We start from the raw sequence: 13,682 nt of genomic DNA, 5'->3' as shown, positions 1-13,682 counted from the left end.
CCTGCAGCAGACTGGACTGAACTGGAAGACACTCAGGTTGGGCATGGTTGTCTTGTTTACATTTGCAGCAGGCTATACAGCCCTTGTGCTCACTGATTTGGTATTTAATTAACCAGTTATCTCTGATTGTGACTGTCCTCAGCGCCACCAGCCTCCCTCTTGTCTGTCTTTTACCTTCTGATCAAAAATGCAGAGGGTGTTCGCACTGAACAAATGTTGCAATAAACATTTCAGTAAGTTACAAGCAGGTAGAGGTTTGGCGTTTTGCTCTTGGACAGACTTTTGTTTTGGTTCAGAAATAATAAATCATGCACCAAGGGGCTGTTCCAGAGATCTAAGGAGTGACCAGGGGGATCTCACAAACTGCTGCTGCACAGCTAGTAGTCAGTCGTGACTCTGTGCTCAGCTCAGACAAATCCACAAGGCATTGTTACAGCCCTGAAAATGGATAATCTGATGTCTGTGTGTTGAACTGTACAGAGTCACAGGTCAGCTGTTATCCGACCTTGAGTCGAGCAGACTGCGCCTGGTGTGTGCCCTTCACGTAACCTCGGAGGGTTGAACACACAAGAGATTAGGATGGAGCACATAAGCCTTTGCCAAAGGTCAGGATTCAACAAAGATGCGATTATAGAACTGAGGTTAGAGAATCTCACTGAGACTTTGATTTTTGATCTTGATCTTTTGGCTCTATTGATAATTTAATCTCGTCATGCCGTCTTCTCCTGCAATGGTTTAATGTCACCAGGCTGGAGAATTAGTGTGACCTACATTCAGTCGTATTTTGGGGGGGGATTTTCTGGAAAATTTACCACAATTTGCATTACATTAGGATGGAAACTTAACTTTTAAAGGGGATCTTGCTGGTGAACTTTCAAATGAAAGAAGAAGAAAAGAAAGTTCCATTCACTAAAACCCTGGACAAATGGAGCCAATGCTATGTGGTTAGGCATGGCAAGATACTAATAGAAGTAAGTGAGCAGATATTTCATTGATTATTTTTTGGTAATTTGATTGACTGGACCCTTTAATGCAATTGGAAGTAACAGTTGGAAGAATAGATGCGTGGGCCTGTTGTCAGACATGGCTAATCTAAAAGAACTTTTTCTCTCCTTCTCCGATCTGAACACTTTCCACTACATTGATTAAACAAGAGGCAATTTCTTTTGACTCTCACTTAACACTCACTCATTTTAACTCACTTAAAAGTGGGAGGGATTGACAATTTCTCCAGTCTTACGAAGTGCCATCACCAAAAAGAGGATTTCAAGCCCAAAGGTCACCCAGAGAGTCATCTTTCAGATCGAACAGGCCATGAAAATCAGCAACATTTTCCATTTTAAGTTTGTATATTTTAGCTAATTGAATTCTGAAACCGGTGACGGAGGCAGGCTCTCTGTTTGCTGTATGTTTCTACCTTTTCGCTGTCCTCATCTCTGACACCCCAGGCCATCATCCTGTCGCCTCCTCTTCCTCCTTGTCTTTTCTCTCTCTTCCTTCCTCACTGTCTGTCTCTTATCTCCCACAGCTGTCCTGTCGTCCGTCACATCAGCTTTGCTCTGTCATCTCCTGTGCCGTGCAGATGTTTCATCCTCACTCCTCCATCTGCCTGCCGCCCCTCCTTTTTTCTCCCTCCTACTCCTCTTCTTCCTCCTCTTCCACTCGACCTCCTTGCCCTCCACTAACTCATCTCTTGGTTTTTTTTTAGCCCATGCTGAGGGTTTGACTGACGTGTAACACTGCTGGGTGGAAAGCTCTCCACCACAGAGCTCTCGAACATGCACACAAAGAGCAAAGTGATCCAGTAGTGAGTTAACAACCTCTGGTTTTTACTGACACATGCTGCTAACATCAGTAGCAACAAAGAAAATTAAGAATTGTCAGTGTTTTAATGTGTTGTTAAGAGACTTATCTAAAATATGCCAACAACATTTCAAGCCAAAATTTTGCTCAATAAAAAGAATTATGCACTTTCTTTAATGAGAAAAAGAAAGGTACCAAAGCCTCACCCCTTCACATTTGGTATCATTGAAAAGCCCTAAATGTCCTCTGTAGATAGCAAAAGGAATTAATTCGGCAGTATGTAGTGGATGGGAGATATTCAGGTTTACAAATGTCCTCCACAGAGGACAAAATTTGAACTACTGGTAGTCAGGAGGATATGATTAAAAGAATCACAGGGACTGGCAGGGACCAGTCCTAAAGGATGCATTCGGCACCACAAAAGCGTGGTGCCGAAGCTGGTCTGATGCCACTCCCTCACTCACTGCGCTATCCTGTTAATCTCCTAAAGCAGGTGGGACCAATCACGCACATATACTCTTTAACTCATTAAACGATGATGACATTTTGTAGTCATAACCCAACTCAAAAGACAGAGAGAGAGTGCGCGTGCAGATAGAACGAGAGAAGTTAAACTGAAACTTAATTTGTTTGGTAATTCTGTGCCATTCATTTGTCATGGAAGCGTGCAGAATTCTCTGCAGACTAGAGTGTCTCACAATCAGATGTTTCTTGATATGAAAAAGTACCTTGCTGAAGTGCTGAAGTTCGCACACATGTGGTGTCCACACAGACAGTGCTGCTGCTACCGCCAGCCCTGTCTGCAGCGAGTTTGCCTTTAATAATGGCCATCAACAAAAGAATGTTTCATTTCATTTCATTATGAATTTCATTTATATAACCCTTGAAACACATACACGAACTGCTGAGTTTTTTTCAAGTCTGTGATATACGGTATTCTACAGATACAGACGTTGAAACTATAAAGAAAGGTGTAATGTTGTGTTTTGTTAGTTGTAGTATAGCTTGCTGCATTCAACAAAAGTGTAGTGTTGTTGTTTTAACTAGCGACTGTGTCAAAGCAGCCTCACAACACGGCCCTGAGTTTCTTTTTTTATAGAAATGTATTCCATTCATTAATTCCAACTGGTTCTACTTTGCCGTTTTAATGTTCAGTGTTAAGCTGCTGTCACTAAAAGTCACCACTCATCATTCACACACACAGGTGTTTCAGGTACCAGCCACTCAGAGGTAATAACCCAACCCTTTCCAGTGTGCGGGGGTTTATCTGAAAAAAACTGGGCCTCTGCACATACACAGTCTCATGTAAGTGTGCAAATGACTGAATCAACAACTAAACACATGCTCCTGTTGTGGTTATGAGTAGTCAGTAATAAGCTGTTAAGGTTGCTGTTATCCACACGTCGATTTTCTGAGCTTCCTGTTGGGGGCCCTGGTCAGCTAATTCCACTACTGCCCTCACAACAAGGCTCCTGCTGATAGGTTTTTAATATGAAATGTCTCCAGGAAGTGTTGACTTTCAATGACAGTGGCCTAACAGGGATCAACAACAAGGCAAAGTAGAAATGTAATTAATTAACGTGTCAGAACGGTGTTCAAGTTAAACAAAGAGAAAGAGCAGCGGAGTGGTGAATTTGACGTGACAAATAGTGCTATGGAAATGTACATTATGCTGAATTTACCATGAAAGCTACTGCAGAGCTTCCTTACACAGCAATTATTTATACCTGTTTTCTACTTGTATGTGCTGGATACTATTATCTGAGAGCTGCACCACCCTTTGTCTTCTAAACTTTAATCTTATCATTATGACTGTATTGCTAGTCCATCAATGTGCGTCTTTAGCCTACTTGTCGTATATTAGCCGCGTGCTGTGCCATCAAATGGATCTTGTTTATCCATCAAATTTTTTTTATTGCCACTCTCTCATGAGGCGGGAAGTTCACACCCATCAGACACGACGGACGGAGTGACACCAGACAAGCTATCTTGACATGCTCTCGCTTTGACTGTGAAAACCAATATCCTCTGTATTTGCCCAATACAGTTTCTCATTTCGAGGTCAAAATCACATTATGAAATCACGATGTGTGACAGCGGGGCATTTTGCAGGGCCCAAGAAATGAGCGAAATACACGTATATCATTGGCTTCCCCCAGGTGAAGCTGTCAGTCATGGAGGCTCATGTACAGACATGGGAGGCGCTTTTTCTTAATGTATCTGTCTATCAACATCCCTGGTGAGTTACCCGTGCGCTACATGAGACGTAGCAGTGGGACAGACGACCAAAATCAACCCCCATGTCCCAAAACACAGATGCTACTTGTATCATTACATGGAGTCTCTGAGTCTCCCTCTGTGTTCCTCCCTCTGGCAGACATGATGGTTCTCTAATGGAATGACAGGGAGCTGCTGTAGCGCCTATGCTCGTGTGGGGAGACATTTGGGATGTTGTAACGCCCTTGAACAGATCAGATTAACACTGCTGCCTTGGGGAGATTTTCTCAGAAACACATGACGACACGTAACATAAAGATTTGGAAATAATGAAAGGAAAATCCATGTCATCTCAATATGAGCTCCATCGCTAGATTCATCTGAACCCACCACCGCTATGAACACATTTCAAACTGTGCGAGGCAATTTTCATGGCACCCATGTGGATGCAAGATTATACTTTTCACAGTGAAGAGTGAGGAGAATGTGGGTTTCCTGCAGGTTTGATGAACTGAAGTCTGGTGCTCTTTTGAGATCTGGCAAACCTTGCTAGTTTTTCCTTATCTAATAATGATACAGGGTGTTGGATGTTCCACAGGTTGTTATGGTCTCTGGAAAAAGTGAGTTTGAGCTCTAAGAGTAAAACCACAGATACGTATAAGATGTAATACAATACGACATCATCAGGGTTATTGGCTTGACTTGCTGAAGCTCCTCCAGAGCCACGGAAAGCACAATACAGCTGTTTTCACAGGCTGAATGGTACTTCTCATGATGAGTAAGCTGATCCTCATCTATAATGTCAGTGGAGTTCCCCTTTATAAATTGTATAAAAGTTAATTTAATCTGAATTATATCCAAGGTAAACCCTTCAAAATAGGTTCAGGTGACACACAAGGAACTTTTCACTATTATGAAAAGGGTCATTTTACCTTGAATGAAACACAACAAACAAATGAAACACATCCAATTATTCATTGTGCAAGTATTTCTTTTGTTGAAAGTAGTTCCTCTGAAAACAACCTTGTAGAACTACACAAGACACAGAATGTATTAAGGTATGTAGCTTCTATTATTCAGGCAGTTTCCTGTCTCATTCATTCAAGATGTGTGTACAAGAAACATTCAGAGTCAACAATCACATGATCAACATGCAAGAACAACATGTCTAAAGCCAAAAAAACAACAATCAAGTGACAAAATGAATAAAATCAGTTGACAGTTCACTCTTATAGATGCCTAAGACCTTATACCTGAATCATGTTCTGGTGTCACACAGTTGTAATAACAGTTGTAACTTCACTAAGATGTCTGAATTCTGTATAATCACACTGCAGCAACCAATAGCATCCAACCAGAAGTTTCATCAAGCAATCAACTCACAGTCTCGTTCAGAAGTCCAGAATCTTTAAGTGGTCGTAATGCTTAATTAAGACATACATCAGACGTAATGCACTCATATATTAGAAAGAAATATCAGCATTATATGTATTATGATCAAGCAAATGTGACACTTTATTATAATATACACTAAAGGTCATATCTCCAACCCTGCAACCTTAGACTTGACCTCCGTGGAAAATGTTTTTTGGATATACACACTGCTGCTTCTTTTCAAAATGTTCGTTTTTTCAGTGCTGTGAGTACTACAGACAAAATTCCATTAACCTCCAGCCCACTGGGGTGAAAGCAGAAATCTCAGACATCTCAAAAGCATCGTTAGAAGTTCGGAAATGTGTTTTTTGTGATTTGGCCAAACGTAAACCTTCATTTACGTCAATTGATTCCATATACCGATTGAAAAATGTGTTCAGAATGTTTGTTTTCCCTTTTTGCTGGCTGTGCTTGATCATAAACATCGGAAAAGTCAAGCCCAGTTGCTATTTGATATATTTTCTATGAAAATGTCTGAGCTTAACAGATGTCTCTGACCACCGTCTGTGCATACCTGAGTTGATAAATTTTCAAAACCAATAAAATATTGAAACGTGGTTTGTATCCATTGCCCTTCCGCTGCCAGCCTTTTGACCCTTTGTTAGACTGCAAATCTGTCGGCCTCTCTGGAGCTAACACGCAGCTACATTCATCATCTGCTTATGTAAGAGGCAGGCCAACAGGGAGCAAACCAGAAAGAGTGAGAAAGCAAGAGATTATGAGTGTGCGAGTGAGCGATGGTTTGTGTTTGTGAGTGTAATTGGATGCGGCTGTGTTTGTGTACACGTCCGCATGTACATAAATTCATGGTCTGTGTCTCCCTCCCTCAGCCTATCAGTCTCTGCTTTTTTCTGCCTCCGTCTCCTTGAGGGATAAGATAAGCAGCTGAAACTTTTTGGATCCAAAGCAGGGAAGAGAGAGGAGGACGAGAAATCACCCTCCAAATCCTCCCGTAATCCCCTGCTGGCTCATTCTTTAGCTGTAATTATGTATCAGATACAGAGACAACAGGCAGACCACATCCAGGACCACAAAATATTCCAAATTGTTGCTTTTCATAGACATTTTGCAAACACTTTTCTGCTCTCTTGATGAGTGGAGCATCTCTGTAGATTTGCTCAGCACCTGTTTGGGTGACCTGTTCAGCCGTGCTTGTTGAAAGCTATTTGCCACCACTGAGTGGTTTTGAACCTGTGCCTTTGTGAGAATGGTTGAGTTTATAGATGATTATGATTGTGTTTGTGCAGTCGGAAACATCAGGCCAATGGGGGGTGTTTTCAGTGCCATATGCTCACATGCTTGCATTATTGCTGTAGAACATGCTGCAGCTTGTTTTTTGGGGGGAACCTTATCTCCTACAAAACAGGTTTGTATACTAGAACTACTAATTTACTTCAACAGTTTCATTGAGGAAACTTAATGCCTGGACGTTCACTTGCAACACTGTACCAATTCCTTGAAGTTTGTTCATTTATACCACGAAGAAGCCACCGGCAGGAGTTTGGGGTCAAGACCTGGGCATACAGGACACCTGAGACTGGGGTTTGTATCCTGCATCCCATGTGGTGTTAGGATTAGGTTCAAACTCAAACATGGCTCTGGTTAAAGGAAAACTGTTGTATTGGTTATTAAAACTTGGGTTCTCCCAGTCACAATGATTTTGTACACCCAAAGTATTTGCCAGGATGAAAAATAGGTCCAATGGGGCAACAAACAGGAGTGTCAGACAGTCATACAGCTTGTGGACAACACCACCTTATTCAGACTTTAACAACAACTACTGTAACTATGACAAGTACACTAGGTCACAGTTGAACTAGGAAGTGATGCTGATGTGCAGTGGTTCCCAACTTTTTTTCCTTGAAGCCCCCCTTGCCTGTGTCCAAGACAAGCTCAGTGCAGACAAATTTGTGCACACCCCCTGTGACCTCTGGACCCAGGATGGGAACCACTGCTGTAGTGGATGTTTCCTTTGGACAGTTTGCATTGTAACCATACAGGTCGTATGGCCACAAGAGGTCACCTGTCAGCGCAACCTGTTTTGCTGATTCCAAAGTCGCTTATTTTCACTATTTACTCTTTATGTTCATAAAAACACTATCTCATTAGCTTTCCGTTGCCTGCAAAGTTTATTAGCTAATGCAAATGAGTTGCATACAAACATCATTCTTAGTAGACGGGGTTGGTGTGTGTGGTCACTGCCGTAGTGTAATCTGAGCAATTCTACTTCTTCAATCAGTCCGGCCACTGCTGCAAGGTCTCTAAATGTCATGAGCACTCACTGTGAAATTGCAATTAAGAACGTAATAAATAAGTGATCGAGAAACACTCTCTCACAGGCCTGGACGGACAGAGGGACATCCAGCTAATTAAGATTTTATGATCAGTTAGGAGCATTCATGGTGAGGGGGGCGAATCATTTGGCACAAAGCACTGATGGAAGCTAAAGAGTCATTCATTTGGTTTTTCTTGTTGGGCTTTTCTATACATTGTGGGAGTGTAACTGTGTGTGTGCGTGCATTTTTCCCAAGGAGATACTGCCCCCTCCTCCACACACACACTCCCCATGGTGTGCACCTCCGACTAGGCCGGTGTGGGAAAGGGCTGCAAAGTTCATTGAGCAGATTTAAAGTGGCTAAAAAAGTTCCCCGCAGTGCCTTTTCTATGCCTTTCACGTGAACACAGGATAGCCAAGCTGGAATTATTTTCCCGTTCACAGAGAGCTAGAACAGGAGGTGAAAAAGGAAAGGATGGAGGGGGCGAAGGGAGTGGTCCTCAGAGGCTCCACACTGTAATGCATTACAGGTTGAAACCAGATCATGGACAATTAGAGGAGAAATGGCTGACTTAGTTGGTAAACAGTAGTCCTCCACGGACCCATCTCAGATGGAGACTAATTCCGCTCTCTGCGTCTGAGAGGAAGTGTTTGTCTCTTGCTGTCATTAGTGACAGCAGTTTGCATCGCCCCAAATTCCTCCTTCACCGTTTTAAATCACACAAAACGGACAAATTAGATTCCTCTACCTTTCTTTCTTTCTCCCTTTTGTCCTCTACTTCCCTGCCTCATTTCTGAGTCCAACACCCTCTAAGTGTCTTTCAGTATTTCAGCCTGCTGTTTCCTCCTCTGTCACATAGTCCAGATATATATGCAAAATGCCCCCTCCTGTCCTCCACCCTCCATATCTTGAAGCACTAGAATTAGTCACAAAAGCACAGCAGAGGTAGAAAGGCTGAGACGAACGGCGAGATAAAAGAGAGAGGAAAGGAAAGTATTCAGGGGGATGCAGTTCACTGTAATGAGCGTGACAGATTGGCCTCTAAACAGACTAATTGTAATAAGGCATATTCCCTTTTAAAAATAGATGAGGAGTAATGAGGCAGGGACACAGAGGACAATACAGAGTGTAATGGCGTGTGTGAGGCCTGGATGAGCGTCTCTGGAAGGCACGCTGCAATATGCGAACATGTTGTCTTTTGGCACAAAACAATCTGTGGCCTTGGGCAGGGTATTGGAGCGTCTCGGGTGGATTAAAGTCATAGCGGGGCGTCAAACACAGTCAGCTCGTTTATTTACACACCGCATGAGTCTGTGTACTCCATTTGTGATCTGTTGTGTATATCTACAGGTTCTGGTTGATGGGCACATAACTGTTTCTTGCTTTTTTAATCAGTGTTTTCACAGACTGTATTTCAGGAGTGGTGGTCGTGTTGCATGCTCAGCAACAAAAAAGTATACTTCAAACATTCACTTTTTCTAACACAATGCAAAGTACAAAGGACATGGAGGACCTGCTCGTAGTTGACAAAAAAGGAAACAGCTGAAACAGCTTATGAACACACACAAAAAAAAAATTACATTTCAGGAAAAACAATTAACCCGTTGTCTCTTGTTTTTGACAATGACACACTAAAGTTGCATGTTGATTGACACCTAATGGCACACATATTATAACATTTCGTGTAGAATATACGGTTGAATACATGCTGAATTCTTATATACTAACCACAAAAACTGTGTACTTCAAAGATCAGTACATATATATAAACTGTTTATTCTAAGTGTGCGATAAGGGCTTGGGACACAACCTCAATTTTACAGTCATGCTAACATGCTAACATTGGCATTCTCATGTCGGCATGCTAATGTCAGCATGCTAACATACTCGTAATGGAAAAGGGAGATGAGACGATAAAGGTTAGCAGGAATATTTACTTTTTGTTAAAGTGTCTTAGCATGCTAGCATTTGCTAATTAGCATTAGCACAAAGATTCCAGCTCAGGCTGGGACGGGCATTGGTGATCACCAAAGTCTGTGCTATGCATCCTATGGGCACCATGGAAACCAATAATTGTTGAGACATTTCACTCAAAGCCACAAATGTCAAGCTCATGGTGAGCGCGACACAAAGGGGTTTACTAAAGCCAGTCGGAGTCATCATCCAATTGTTGTCAAGATATTTCACTCATTCACTGGTGGATGGACAGACTTCCCTCTCTAGAGGCATGCTAAACAATCATGGCATGAAATTAATATAGAATTTGTATGCATACAGCAAAAAGCAAAACTCATATTTTCCTTTTCCTGATTCTGACATTCATGGATTGAAATAACCCAGAGGAGCCACAAAGTTTCCCTTAAGTTGAAACATTTTTACACTTGACTACACATGAGTGTGCCTCAGCTTGCAAATGAACAAACAATCCTTTATATTGACTTTGTGTTGTAAAATGCAACTGAACAACATCATTTTCCACATTAACACTGTCAACTGGACTTCATGGCAAGGTGAGACCAGAGAATTAACTCCTTATCTTAACGAGGACATTCCTGTGTATCTAAGCAAATATTCATTGTACTTGTATGGAGATAAGGACCTAAATGTAAAACAAGCTGATATTTACTTACTTATTTACAGTGAGCCACATGTAACCTTTGCTAAAATGTACAGTATATTAGCGTGAACCTCAGTATGCTCTTGTGGAACAAGTGTAGAAGAATTATGAGCTGTCTGTCAATGATATCTATTTTAAGTTTGCTAACATTAGCCACCATTAGCTACCATTATCTACTGGTCATACCAGTCTTAAGTAAAGCTGATTGAGCAAAACCCCTGAGTGTATTGACTTGAGCACCAGTGCCTTTTATTGCTTATGGTTTCAACTTTTCATTTCTAAGAGGGACGGTGTATTATAGCTGCCTTCAAAAGTTTCACTTTCAAAAAGTATATTGACTGTTTTCACTGAAATCTGTAAGGAACAGTTTCACAAACTATGGCTAGTGAAACTGAAAACTTTTTCCAGCTCATTTTATGCCTCATGAATAGTAAGGATTTTTAATCCACTGTGGTTTATTTTGATAAAAGTATATCAAAAAGCATATCAAACTCTGAGACTGTATTGTTAGGCCGTGTATCGTGCATCAAACTAAGTTGACTTTATCGTTAAATCTCTAATGTGCAAGCATTTTTATTTAATTTCTCTACCTACTTTTCAGTGGGTAAAATCAAAGTTGTGCAAAGACTTCAACCCTCAGAGAGTCAACTTTAAAACCATATCCAATAAAGCCTCACTCTTTCTTTTGATATTTTTATCATGATAAATCAGGCGAGTGTGGAATCTACAGTAGATTTAGGGTAAGTAATTAACTTCACAATGACAAGGCTGATAGCAAAACAGCTTCTTTTTGAATGCTGTAATGTATATGTAGTTTGCACAGTTTTCTTTATCCCACACCAATTTCTGCTCTCCTGCAGTAGCCCGTAGAGACTGGATTATCTCCTCTGTAAAGAGCACTATATGCGTGAAAAATAGGCTTAATGAGGTGTCAGCCTGGAGGAGGTGGGTGTCACAATTTATGTCACACTGCATCATCAGGAGACCCAGATGTTTCATGACAGCGGTCATGAGGAAGCCGTTTTATAGAGCCGGGATCATGTGCAGTGATGGCAGCATCAGTGCGCGACTGATGTCGTGTAACACACTGAAACACATGCTGTCACACCTGGAATTGTTTGCACTGATTTACAGTGTTTACATGACTCGTGATACACGTTCATTTATGATTTCATAAGTTTTAACCCCACAATTTCAGTCTGATGTTTATTAAAAGTATATTTGTATTTATTTGTTATATGTTGTTGAACACAATTTTAGCACACCGTAACTTCTCTAATTGAGGTGCCTGTATTTAATATAGCTTCACAGAGAAACAGCCCTTTATTTGAGATAGGCTTTTATCACATAATTTGTCCTAGACTCCTGCTGCACTGTGACTTTACAAGTGACACCTGACTTGATCAATTAGGATCTTCCATGTCATGTACCCAGCCTACAATAGCCAAGTCTGTTGAACGGAAGTGCCTTCGTCTCTTCTTTTGTGCAAAGATTGAGCCACTTGCAACTAATTGTGCAGATAACTGGTGCTTCATATAGGCAGTGAAATTCCAGAAGTGAGGATGTGCTGCTTCAGTGGCTAATTTACAGCCAAATCAAGGAATTCAGTGCAAACAGGAATTTGAAATGATAAAATACACTCACTGGCCTCAATATAAAAATGTAAATATAAAATCATGCTGTGGTCTCATGGTGTTTTCCAGCTAATAAGGTCCAGATATAGTCATCTGCAGGCATCTATATATTTGCAAAAGAATAAAGAGGTGGAAATAAAAACCTTCTACTTCAGTGTATTACTCAATGCAAGCAGCACTTAAAGTGTGTTCTGACTGTTGGGGATACAATGTCAGTGTGTTACATTTCAAAAGAAACCAAAGCCATGCATGTGCTCAAGAACAGCTTTCCATTGGCTTTGGGTAGGCCTGGGAAAGGTGTTTTAGGCTCATTTTACAGTAATTATAAATTAATAGTGATTACAAAAGAAGTCAGTGCTATTTAAACATACATTATATTGAATTTGTGAGTCATAATAGCACAGGTAATTTCATCCATCCCAGTGTATATTAGGTTATATTTGAGAGTCCACATTACTTTAAGACTTTGTTTTACTTGAAAATTAGCATTAACTGAAAAATCATTTCCCAGTGACTGTTAGAAATCTGCATAGACATGAGCCACATTTTGTAATCTGAACTGAATCCGAAAAGTAAAAATCATCTTACTCAAAACGAGTGACGTGAAAACACCAGAATCAAAGATAACACACACTCAGTGCACGTAGACCTAATCTGAGAGCAATTTCTGGTGGGTTGTAGTTTTTCCTGTGAGGATACAATGCAGCTGCAGAAAACAGACAAACACACACAGGACACGTACACAGGGACCTTTTAGTCTTTTAAGCATCCATCAAAGAGAGACTGACCTTGAAACTGAAGCAAAGCCTGTGATTACGATCAGAGGATAATAAAACAACACAAGACATTGTGCTTGCCACCGTGCCAATGGGATAACACACTGTCACTGTGAACTTGTAGCCAATGAATGTAAATCCAAGCTGAAACTTTTTGCCAAGGCCAATTACCCGGCCTCGCATCCAACTGCCTAATTATCCCAAATTAGCTGACTCAGTGGATTATGAGATGAATTAGTTGTTATCAAAATCATGCACCACTGCTGAATATTAACAGTGTAATTTAAAGCAAGTAATTTTCAAGCTAAATTCAATGTACAGGGGAGGACGGAGCAGAAACACTTGCCTACCCTTCCCCAGTATAATGCAGCCTAATACACTGCAAATTATATCCACATTAATAAGCAATTAATCAACAATCTCAAGAAAAATGCAGATTAGTTTTTAGAAGACTTAATACTTTATGACATATTGGTAGAATCCTCTGACTGTATACAAAGATGGACGACAAGACAGCTCCCCAAAAGTGAAGCCATAGCATCTCGATCTCGCCCTGGTGGCTGGCTGCAATGTAGGTTATAATCCACCACCCCCATGTTAGCAGATGGGACATGGGCCAAGCTGAAAAATCATGTTAAATAATGTATTCATCAAAGATGGTTTCTGCCATTTTAAGTATTTCTTATGACACTTATGTATGTTCAAGTGTTCATTTTTCTCATAAGTTTAGTTTTAATTAGGTATTTGATGCTATAAAAATGGAGTTCTGACAGCAGAGAGTTGCTCTCAATCAAGTCAGGCGGGTGTAATGGGCACCACCTCAAAGTGGAAATGCATCATCCATTTTTATATACAGCCAATGGCCAGTTGTGCTGTTTTAATGTATATTATAAAATGTTCCAAGTGTGTGCAGTGCAACAACAAA

General features: G+C 40.9%; 1 protein-coding gene across 2 annotated transcripts in view; it reads left to right on the top strand.

The window, feature by feature from the left end:
• Positions 1-13,682, top strand: part of ca10a (carbonic anhydrase Xa) — a 208,847-nt gene that overhangs the window by 138,879 nt on the left and 56,286 nt on the right. The window lies entirely within an intron of this gene.

Source organism: Chaetodon auriga, chromosome 20 (genome assembly GCF_051107435.1).
Source record: "Chaetodon auriga isolate fChaAug3 chromosome 20, fChaAug3.hap1, whole genome shotgun sequence".
NCBI classification, from domain to species: domain Eukaryota; kingdom Metazoa; phylum Chordata; class Actinopteri; order Chaetodontiformes; family Chaetodontidae; genus Chaetodon; species Chaetodon auriga.
This window is presented reverse-complemented; position numbering and strand designations above follow the sequence as displayed.